Source organism: Plectropomus leopardus, chromosome 17, assembly GCF_026936395.1.
Source record: "Plectropomus leopardus strain MGB_pleo_1.0 chromosome 17, ASM2693639v1, whole genome shotgun sequence".
Lineage (NCBI taxonomy): Eukaryota > Metazoa > Chordata > Actinopteri > Perciformes > Serranidae > Plectropomus > Plectropomus leopardus.
Genome location: NC_142192.1, coordinates 32,235,830 through 32,247,579, shown reverse-complemented (window position 1 = coordinate 32,247,579; position 11,750 = coordinate 32,235,830). Strand labels below are relative to the sequence as shown.

General features: G+C 40.4%; 1 protein-coding gene across 3 annotated transcripts in view; it reads left to right on the top strand.

Annotated features, from left to right (window-relative positions):
* LOC121938107 (zinc fingers and homeoboxes protein 2-like) overlaps nt 1-11,750 on the top strand; it is a 146,015-nt gene that overhangs the window by 87,349 nt on the left and 46,916 nt on the right. For 2 of the 3 annotated variants that reach the window (XM_088089942.1, XM_088089943.1), the window contains exon 3: nt 6,164-6,243. The gene's annotated coding sequence lies outside the window, so the exon portion shown is untranslated. Of the gene's footprint in view, nt 1-3,693; nt 6,244-11,750 lie in introns of those variants that run through there. The other variant, XM_088089945.1, reaches the window with a different exon arrangement.

The following is an 11,750-nucleotide window of genomic DNA, read 5'->3' as shown; positions in this document are numbered from 1 at the left end:
ATCCCTCCTCTCTTTCTCCCCCACCTTCCTCCTCTTTCTCTCGCTCCTCTTTCACTCTATCTCGTGACAGACCTCTTTTCTTCCCTCCCTACTTCGATTCTCCCTCTAATCCTCCCTCCGTTCCTCTCCTCTTGCTCCGGTAATCCTCTCCTTCCCTCCTTTTCTCTTTTTTTCTTTTACTCCTCTTTACTTTATCTCGTGACAAACCTGCTCTCCTTCACTCCCTCCCTCCTCCTCCTCCTCTCCATCCGAGTCAAAGCCTCGTTTTCTCTCCTCCTCCTCCTCCAGTCCTCTCCCGTCCTTCCATCATTTCCTCCCTGTCTTTTGTTTTCCTCCCTCCTTAATTACTCCCGTCAGTCCAATTTGATCCAGGTGTCGTCCCTCCCTCTACTCCTCTCCTGTCTATCCCTCCTTCTCTCCCTCCTTCACTTCTGCCTTCTTACCTCCTTTTTCCTCATTCACCTGAGTCATAACCTTTTCTCCTTTTTTTCTCCTTCCCTCCTCCATTTCTTTCCTTAAATTCAGTCCAATCTGCTCTTCTTCCTGTTTACCTCCATTTCTCTCCTCCTGTCTTTCTCCTCCTACCATCATGTCTTTTGTCCGTCTCTTGTCTCTCCTTCTTTCCCTCCCTCCTTAATTACTCCCGTCAGTCCAATTTGATCCAGTTGTTGTCCCTCCCTCCACTCCTCTCCTGTCTATCCCTCCTTCTCTTTCTCCTTCACTCCCTTCAGTCCTTCCTCCTCCCCTCCTTTTCTCCTCCATTTCTTCCCTTAAATCCAGTCCAGTCTTCTTCTCTCCCTCCTGTCCTTCTCCCCCTTCTCTTGTCTCTCCTTCTTTACCTCCCTCCTCAGTTACTCCGGTCATCCCTCCCTCTACTCCTCTTCTGGCTATCCCTCCTTCACTCCTTCCTCTGCACCAGTCATAACCTCCTTCCCTCCTTTTTTCTTCCTCCCTCCCTCCTCCATTTCTTCCTTAAATTCAGTCCAGTCTCCTTCTTTACCTCCATTCCTCTTGTCTCTCCTTCTTTCCCTCCCTTCTCAATTACTCCTCCTATCTCTTCTGCCCTCCTCCTTCACTCCTTTACGTCCTTCATTTCTCCCTTCCAGCTCCTTTCCTCCTCCTTCCTTCCTCCTTACTTCCTTCCCTCTTATCCGCCTGAATCTCCTCCACTCCTTTTCTCCTTCTTTCTTCCTCCCTTCCTCCTCCTTCTCTTGTCTCGTCTCCTTCCCTCCCTCCTCAATTACCCCTCCTATCCCTTCTGCTTTCCTCCTCTCCTCCTTTACCTTCTTCATATCTCCCTTCAAGCTCCTTTCCTCCTTTTTCCCTCTCTCCAGTCCTCCCTTCTTCAGTTTCACTCCTCCGAGTCTTCACCTCCTCCTCTATCCTTCTTCCATTTCTTTCCTTAAAATTCAATTCACTTCAGTGTCTTTCTTCTCCTCACTCCTTAATTACTCCTCTCTTTTCTACTTTCTTCCTCTATTCACCTCCTCTTTACATCTCCTCTCATCTTCCTTACATCCCTCCTCCATCCATCCTTAAAATTTATCTTCCTCCTTTCAATTTCTGTCCTTCATTCCTCCTTTTTGTCCATCCTCTCCCCTCTTCTCTCCTTTTTGATCCTCCCTCCTTCACACTCCCGAAATCATCTATTCATTTCCTCTTTCCTTACTTTCCTCCCTCCCTCTGTCTCATCACCTCTTTATCCTTAATTTCTCCCTCAAAATCTGATTTAGTCTCGTCTTCCTCTTCCTTCGATTCATCTCTTCTTTACTTCTTCTATTTCTCTTCCTCCTTTCCGTTTCTCTCCATCTGAATCATCTCCTCCCTGCCTTCAATCCTCCCTTTCCCCTTTTTCATCCTTTTAGTTTTTCTTCCCCATCCCTCCTTTTTTCCTGACACCTTCTCTCCTTCCCTTACCTCCAGTCCTCTCTCCTATCTGAATCACATCCTTACTTCCTTCATCATTCCTCCTTCTTCCCTTCTTTTTCTCTCCCTTTAACACTCCTTTCCTATCTTTGTCCTCCCTCCTTTCTCTCATTATTTTCTTTCTTCCTATCTTCCCAAATTCTGTCCATCCTAAACCATCCCTCTCTTTACTTCCTCCCCTCTTTCCCTCCTTCCTCTGGTGTATCTCGTCTTTAACAAAACATTTAACCAAATGGAGTAAAGCTTAGCCTATTAGAATGGGCAGCTTAGTGTGTGTGTGTGTGTGTGTGTGTGTGTGTGTGTGTGTGTGTGTGTGTGTGCGTGCGTGCGTGCGCGTGCGTGCGTGTGTGTGCATGTGTGTGTGTGAGCATCATCTCTGCGTGCTTCTCATTGCCCGTGCATGCATATTAATGTGTACATGCTTGTGTTTCTCAATGCCTCCCTGCCTGTGTGTGTGTATTGGTGTGTGTTTACTCACGTGTGTGTGTGTGTGTGTGTGTGTGTGTATGATTAAAACCAGCCACCGTTGAGGGCCGTCCTCTGCTGTGTGCAGCCTGCCGTTTTTTGGTCAAAATCACACAAACCGCTCAGTAAATAAAGTCCGTCCGTGACGTTAGCAGAGACTCAGCGGGCTGTTTTAGATTTTTTTTATAGCTGCAGTGAAAATATTTTAAATTATTTCATGGCGAATTCAGCTCACAGTGATCACCTTTGTTGTTTTATTTGAGCGGAGGGGTCGGAGGTCGCAGGGTGTGCAGGAGGGGTTTGGTGTCCAGCTCAAGGACACTCAGCGGGGACGGACACACGGTCTGCAGCAGCTTTGCACCTTTGACCGTCCAGGCAGTGTTCATTCTTGGCTCAAAATGAGTTTTCCCCCCGAAAAATTTCAGCTTCATTTAGGAGGGATTGGCTGCGACAATTAGTAAATGACTCGATTTGCATATTCATAATCACTTTATTTTGATTAAAATAGCTGCGGCGAGCCCAAACCGCGAGAGGAAGCCTCACAAACCTCAAAACCCCGAGCGGCAGAGTGCAGCACCGGCGTCGGCGCGGACACCTGGGAATCAAACATTTCCAGAGCAGGTTAACAGGCTCATTACGGAGAACACCGGGTACTGCCGCCGTCCTAAAAACAACAAAACAAAGTGTGCTCTCAGAGAACATTGACCTCATTAACCTGAACCCCCGCGTACTCGTCGTTACAAACACACACCTGAACTTTATTGTTCTGTTCAGATACCAAAGACGCGTGTGTGAGTGATACACGGGGTTTTTAAAGAATTAAAGCTCTGGTCTTTTGGGATTGAAAATTTCACTTTGGAGCTGCGTTTGTTTTATACTTTTGGTTTTGAGCTGTAACTTTTAGGCGGTGGTGCAGTGATAGTTGATGAGGTCTGTGTACTTTGGCTGATAGGTGGGCACATCCTGTGGCCTAAATCCTGGTTGTATGAGGTACTTACGGGTTGGCGATAAATGGAATATGCTCGATGCATCGCGGCTTGCTCCATGCGTGATGTATAAAATGACTTCATGGCAACATCAACCTTTAAAGTGCAATATCAGCCACACGCTGCAGACTCTTTCGTGTGAGCAGTTGGTTGGTTGTTGGTCGCACTGCAGCCTATTTAAGGCGCTGCTGAACACGATATTCACAATTATCTGATAATGGAAATCACCACAATTGATTATATATTTATTAGAAATTATTATATATATAGTTTTGTGTTTAATGCTCTTTAAGTTGGCAAGTGAGACAAATAAGTCAAATTCAGAGTTGATACAGATGGGTGACGAATAGATTTTCCAGGTCTCTGAACTAAGATGTTTCCTTTTTTGTTGTTGTTTGTTTTGAAGATGATGTTGTATTTCCTTCATATATTCAGGTGTTTCTCGGTTATTTCGAGCCTGTTTTCATGTGATGAAGGTCGGTTTGTCGCTCCCACTTTTACCGCTCAGCTGCTAAAAAAAAAACGTGTTTTTGTTTGTTTTTATTCCACGACGGAGCAGAAGGTGAGCGCTTTAAAGCCACCTGTTCAGGAAGTGAAGTCATGCGTGTTGATGGTCGTCTCGGTCGCTGCCCCGCAGGTGTGCTGCGTTTGGTTTGTGTTGCGGGACGGTAAAAGTCTCTGCGATTGGCCCTTTTAATGACGGCGCTCCCCGCAGAGCAGAATGTGACCCAGCTGCCTTAAGATTTTTATTCCACCTTAAAAATGGGCCTGGTGTGTCCACAGCTGCAGCAGCTCGTCAGCGTTACATGTGATCTTCCTAACAAGCTCTGCGGACTCTGGTTCTAATTTGGTGAAGAGCAGTTTGGTGATAATGACGTCGCTGTTTGGAAACATTAAAGGAAAACTTTGGTCCCAAAATCACACTTTGTTTATCGGTTTCTCACCTTGTGTTTCCTCAAATTTGTGAAGGAAATTTCTGCACATTCCTCCAGAGTAAATGAATAATCCGAACACAGAGAAAAAATATTAATGGATGGACGTCATAGAGGTTCACGTTAAACAAAAACTATACCAAATCATTCGTTTACGAACACATCTTGTGCAGTATAATCCCAAATTTAACCCTTTAACACCTGGACTGGCCCTATCACACGCATTTAAACCTGTGAAAATTGGTTTGATTTCTTTTGAAAACATGAAGAAAAAACAATGAGCAACTTTGTAAGAAAAGTTTCTGCAAACTGCAAAAAAATATTTAAAGGTGACAAGAAAATGACCTGAAAACTAGGTTTTGGGGGTTTTTACATATCAAAAATAGAAAAAAATGTACAGAAAACTATAGTTTTTACTCTTTTAAGAGCGATTTTAGAGATTTTAAGTTATGTTACAGAAAAAAAATTAGCTTCATATATTCTTCTTTTTATTTCTGGTGCTTTCTTAAGGTCACTTTCTTATTATTTTTTTTTTGTTGATTAGTTTTGGAGAAATTTCTTGTAACGTTTTACAAATTTCTTGCTATTTTTTGGGGTCCAAGTTGCTCACTGCCTTCATTTTCTGAAAGAAAGAAATCAAGCCACGGTGCTCAGGCTTCAAAGGGTTAAGTTATAATAGTTTTCCAGGCACAGAAGTCATGAAATTAGTTAAAAAAAATAATGAAACTTTTGGAAGAGTTGTACGGTTTTGTTGTGTGTGATAAATTGTTGCAGTAACAGTCAGTTTATTTTCTGAAGCTGTCGATGTAGCGCAGCTCAAATACGCGTCGATGTGTTTTTTTTTATCATCACATAGTTTACGTATTTTCTCCGGTGTTCTGTCCCGTCACGTCTGCCCGCTAGCTGAAATTACATTTAAATAGAGCTTGAACCTAATGTGTTTGACAGATGGCGGGCAAGAAGAGCAAGAAAATTAAAAAAGTAAAAGAGAAATTAAATTTAAAAAATCTATATCCATACTTAAAAAATCATGGAAACTTTTTGAATTTTTTTCCATGGAAATGTTTGGGAAATTTGTTCAAAATAACTTAGAAGATGGACAAAAATATACAACTCTGATAATCCGATAAACTCCCTTCTTTAGTAAACTAATTATTGTTATTTTTTTTTGGGACATATTAGGACATCTCCTCAGTCTTATGGAAATTGTAACGGGCATTTCTCACTAATTTGTGACATTTTAGCTAGTTAGAAGATTCATTACATTTTTACGATAATTGGCAATTAATAGAAATAGAATTAATTAATTAAAATTAATAGAAAAAAAATAGAAAACAATAAACAGATGTTTTTTCGAGTAATCATTTGGTCATTTAAACATGAGGAGAAATCACCCCAACCCGAACCCATTTCAACCTCCCGAAGCCCTCAGTGATCTCATTAGATGTGTTGTTTTTTCTGACCCGCAGTTCGAAACCCAATAATATAAAGTATATAATATAATATATAATATAAGTTACTATCATATAAAACAAAGAAAAGCAGCAAATGATGGTGTTATAGATGCTGGAAGCTTTCTGTGTTTGGCATTTTCCTGAAAATTAGATAAAATGATCAATTATTTAGATAATCTACAAAAAATATTTGAATCGACTCCTCGTCGCAGCTCATATTAATTGATACGAATTAATTGATAACGAAATAAATGTTTTTTTGGGGGTTTTTTTGAGTGTTGCAGTTGAAGTTTCATTCCTGAATGCAGAAGAAAGAAGCCAGTTTGAGGATAAAGCTCTCAACACAAGATCTTATTTATTTGTCGTGTCGAAACATTTTACGCCTCTTGTTCTTCCTCAGGAGTCAGGAGACGGCCGCGGAAAAGTCGAGCAGGTCGTCCGCACTGACACCAGGCCAGGAGAAAGCTCGGAGGATAACAAGTAAGTTGAAATGTTTGGAGCGTCAAGAAATATTTTAACTACAAGGAAAGAAAAAATACTATAATGGAAATCCTCATAGTGAAAAAAAGAGAGAAATACGGAGACACATTTAGTCTCTCTACTTTGAGCTTTTATGGAAACGACCAAAATTTGCATGGTGTATAAAGTATCAAAACTTTCAAGTACCTTGAGGTTTCATGAAGTGTGTTTTCTGTGGAGTATGTTTTACTCGGGGAGTCTTCTCTTACAGCAGACATATTTAACATTTTTGAACTCTGACTTTCTAGTTGGATTTAAAACTAGTTTTGTACAGAAACGGGAATATTCCCTGCAGCAGTTTTGACCTTATTGTTGAAATGCTGCTTTTTTTGTACACAGAGGCAGCTGTGTAATAAGGTACAGATAAGAGAAGTTAAAGTGCACAAAACTTCTCTTTATATCATGAAATTCTGAATGACAGGTAGGAAGAATAACAAAAAGAAGTTTAAGATAAAAAATAATTTAATAAAAAGACAAAAATAGGCAAAATGAAAAGCCAATTTCATTGTAAATCAAACAAGAGAAGTTGAAGTGCACAAACTTTTTAAATGAATATATTTTGAATGACAGGTAGAAACAACAACAGAAGAAAAATGTTTGAAATTTAAAAATAAATAAATTTAATACAAATAAATGTTTTAAAAATTAAAAATAAAAACTTTAAATGTATGGTTTAGTAGGCTAATTGAAGCTCTTCTTTTCAAAATACAATTTAAACAACTCGTGTTTACCTTTTTTTTGCCAATGAGAAAACAAAGGCGCTAATAAACAAAACGCTCTCACACATCGACGCATATTAGAGTTACGTTACATCGACAGCTACTTTTCCAGGCCAGAAAAATATGATTTGAGGCTATATGAGGTTTCACAAGGCCATGAGAACCATGATTTAACTTTAAAAAAGTAAAATAAAATATAGATTTTAAAGACAATAAGAAGAATACTAGTTTAAATTCAATTCAGTTCAAATAATAAAATAAAATCAAATAAATAAATAAATTTAAAAAATAATTAAAAAGTGCAGTTTCAGTTCAGAAATGCAATTTCTAAGCCCTATTGTCATCATTTTTGTCCTTTTGTGTATTTAATTTTCTTTTAATTAGTTTATTTCAGAAGGACAAATTGGGGACGTCAAAGTGGAAATATTCTTTGTTTTTAATTTTGATGGTTTTGAACCCCGTCTATAGCGATGTGGGGATGACGGACGCTAATAATCAGACTTTTTTAATGAATTTTGAACAACGTTCGAAAAATAACGACACGAGTAAAATATCGTACATCGCTGCGGCTCGTTGGTCGTCAGTGTGTGCGGGTGTTTGATACGAGCAGCCGGCCACATTAAAATGATAAAACTGAGTGGAAAAGAGCAAACGTGTGTGTGTGTGTGTGTGTGTGTGTGTGTGTGTGTGTGTGTGTGTGTGTGTGTGTGTGTGTGTGTGTGTGTGTGTGTGTCACCGACCTCGTGTTTCTCAATTTGTCTTCTCCTCCTCGCTGCTCCTCCCTGTGTCCCTCCCCCGCGACTCTCCCCCCAGCTCTCCCTCTCTGTTTCCTAATTGCTCTCGTCTCTCTTCTCTCCCCGTTTTCCCACCCCGAAATCCAAATAAGATTCGCTGAGATGCGTCTCGGTGCCCCGCTCGCCGGTGATTATTTATTCTCCTTTCATTTTCTTTATTTAACTTTGATTTCCCCCGGTTAGTTGTTTGAGATTGAGTGGGGAGCGTGGAGAGGGTCTTCCACCGGAGCGCTCGGTTCACGCCCCCGATATGGGCGAACCTGCTCGCTCGAGGGCCCTTCTGCCAGCCAGTGAATGCCTACTTTGACCTTTGACCTTCTTGTGCAAGATTAGGGTTTGTAGGAGGAGAGGAGAGAAAGCTGCAGCATTTAGCTTCAGGGAGGATGATAAAAAAAAGTTCCTATAATAATGAATTTAAAATAACGCGAGGAAAACAAGGCAGAGAGGAGGCGAGGGAGACGGGAAACAAGCTCTTCCAGAAATCAATGCAATCAAAACATCGGCAATATCTGATTGATTCATACACGAATTAACAATATTCAGAGTATTTGGGCATGTAGTAATCCTAATATTACCATGGAAACAGAGCTTAGGCAGACTGCAGAGGCCCAACAGTAAACAAGATAAGGTGTGTGCGTGCCTCAGCATCCCGGCTAATCTCGGGCACGCATCTCTCTCAGGTTTTCTCATAAGTGAGATAAGAGCTTGTCCAAGTTATTGCCAATGAGAAAATATGCTCACACGCAGCCAATCAAATCCAAAAAATACCCAAATGTCTCGGGGAGTAATTGGATATTGATGCGAGTTAACGCGAGCAAAGACAAACTCTGCAACTTGTTAAAAGGTAAAGTCTGGAAAGTAAAATATTCAGAATTTCAATCAATATACACACAGGGGTACATTTGTTTTTCTTTTTTCGTGCTCCTGGCCCTCGTTTAGCTCTTCCTCACTGCTTTCACAGATAAAAGATAAAAAAAGAAGTGATGAGCATGCTGGAAGTCTTTAGACACACACATATTTAACAATAGACCAATAGACAGAATATCACAAAGATTACACTCTGGAATACGGATTCATACGTTAAAACGCCGCCAAACCGCGACTAAAGTTTCATGCAAGAAGCGTTTCCTTTTAAAACGGCGCAGAAGAGGGACAGTGCAGGAGCTTGACTCCAGCACAGTTGTCGGGTATGCAACATGCTTTTAACTGAGATGCAAATTTAAGAACTAAAGTATAAAAAATTATCTAAATAAAAAACAAAAAAAAACAAAGACACGCAGCAAGGACACCAGCGAGTCAAGGCCAAAACCTCAGGTGCTTTAGCTTCACCTGATCTCAGTCTGTGTCCCTGTGTCCCGCAAACCACAAGATAACTTCTTCTGACTGTCATCTTGTGTTTCAATAGGCTAATTTATCCTGGTTCTTCAGTAAATGCATTTAAATTACATTTGTTTTCATTTGTTGGCCAACTTGCATTTTTATTCTTAACTTAAAATTATCATTTTAAGCTTTAATTAAACAAAAAAAGAAAGTATTTATTTATTGCAAGCACTCAGGTACTCCATGATAATTCAAGGCGAGTCCTCACATTTTATTCACAGAGACAGGTCAAGGTGCTTTACATAATTAGGTTTAAGACACAGATATGAGAAATTAAGGTTCTTAAAAATTCTTTGTAATCAATATTTTAAAGAGCAGGTGAAGAAGAATAAGAGTATAAAAATATAAAACTGATAAAAAGTTTTATTATTTTTAAAATAATAATAAAAAAGACAGATGAATAGGCAAAACAAAAGTGCAATGTTGAAGCCTTATTATCATCATAATTTTTATTTATTTATTTAATTCTTGCAAAAATATCTAGTCAAGGCCGAAAGTCCAGATGCTTGAGCTCCACCTGATCTCCATCTGTGCACGCACCTGCCGCAAACACTCTTCTAATCTTGAAGTTAAAAGGCTAATTTAAGCCTGGTTGTTTAATAAGTACATTATAAATTACACTTTTTTCCCGCTGTTGGTAAACTTGTATTCCTATTCTTAACTTTCGTGTGTGTGTGTGTGTGTGTGTGTGTGTGTGTGTGTGTGTGTGTGTGTACTCTGTGTATAAAATGTGAGGACTCAGAGTTAATTATTACATTAGACAGGTCAAGGTGCTTTACATAAGGTTTATAATAAGGTACAAAGATGAGAAATTAAAGTGCTTAAAGCTTCTTTTTAATTAAGAAATGTCAAGACATGCAATAAAAAAGCAAATGAAATAAATAAACAGATAAAAACATTTTTAAAATAATTTTAATCGAAGGACAGATAAAAGGGCAAAACAAAATGGAATTTTTAAGCCCTATTGTCATAATAATTTTTTTCTTTCTTTCTTTTTTATTTATTTATTACTTATTTATTTATTTCTAAGGCCAGGTGCATGAGCTCCACCTGATGTCTGTGTGTGCATGTCCCTGCCACAAACCATAAGATAACTTCTAACCTGCACAGATTCTCAGCCAAATTAGGTTTTTAATCAGACTTTAAATCAGAACCAAAACATGTGTAATAAATCTCCATCATCCAGGTGATTTGGCTCTCATTCCTCCCGCTGCTCTCCTGCGGACGTACATAAGCGGCGTGGCCGTGGCTCGGCTTCAGCTCCAGACCCACAGCGCTGTAAAAGCCGCCATAAAAGACAGAGTGGAAATAGAGTAACGTGAAAGAATAAATCTGGTCTGGAGCAAAGCACTGTGACTGATAAAAGTTTATTAGAAGTCCTTTTGTGGAGTCCTGAGCGTTTTTTTTCCCCCCTCAGCAGGGCTCCCTCCACAGCCGGCTCCAGAAATGTTTCTTGGCAGGCCGTAAAGGCCCTCTGAGGCAGCATTACAGCCCATGTGACAGTAAAACCCTCCACAGAAACCAATACTAATGGAATTCTCTTCGGCGAGGTGGCCCATCCTGCCTATTCAGACAGAGAGGAGGAAGCCTTTTCTTTTTTCCCTCCTCACCGCAAAAGAATGCATTACACCCCCAGCGGTGCTTTTATGCGCACAAGTAGCATCGCTGGACGGTTATTTACATTTACATTTGCATTTGAGGCGTTCTCATCCGGAGACACTCACAATGAGAGCCGTGGCAGATGAAGCCGGAGTTCCTCGAGCTGCGATCGCACAAATAAGCAGCAGGGAGGAAACAGTCAGCGATGTTTCTGTAATATCTGAGTGAGCGAGTCGAAGGGAAGTCCTGGGTAAAAACTGAGGCAACGACACTCGGATGGAACGTTTTTTCAGATGATTAAATTACTTGATTGAATTTACTTGGAGATATGGGCTCATTAGCTCGAGTCTGGCTCCATCATGAACTTTTTTTCGTTTTCACGTAGGTTATGTATCATTTCTAATAAGTGCCACTTATCAAGTGCTTAAGGTTATAAACTACATGGCCAAAAGTATGTGGACAACTAAAGGCTGCTTTCAGTTTGATAGGTCAGATGAAGCGCTCTTCTTGTCTCAGGCACAGACTGCATATAAAGATGGACGACATGACAGCTCCCCCAGCTCGCCCCCTGGTGTCTGACTGCAGTATAGGTCATAAAGCCCGCCCCTCCATGAGCATAGGCTAAACTAAAAACTCAAAGTACACACTAAATACATCTTTCCTGAAGACGGTTTCTGTCACTGAAGGTCGTTCTCATCACCCTGATGTTTGTTCGAGTGTTTGTTTTTATAAGTTCGGTTTTAATGAGTTATTAAATTATACAAAAGGGGGCTTTTCCGCCATGATTGACAGCTGCGACAGCCAATCTGTGTGCTGGCATTCAATGGAGCTGCTCAGGTCAGCATAGCGGGGTAAGTGGAGGTGTGCCGGCCATCTTTATATACAGCCTATGGTCCCAGGTTTGCTATTTTTGTTATAACTGCTTCCGTTTTCGTCATCACAAGATCCGGGTGTCCATCGTCACCACAAGCAATAC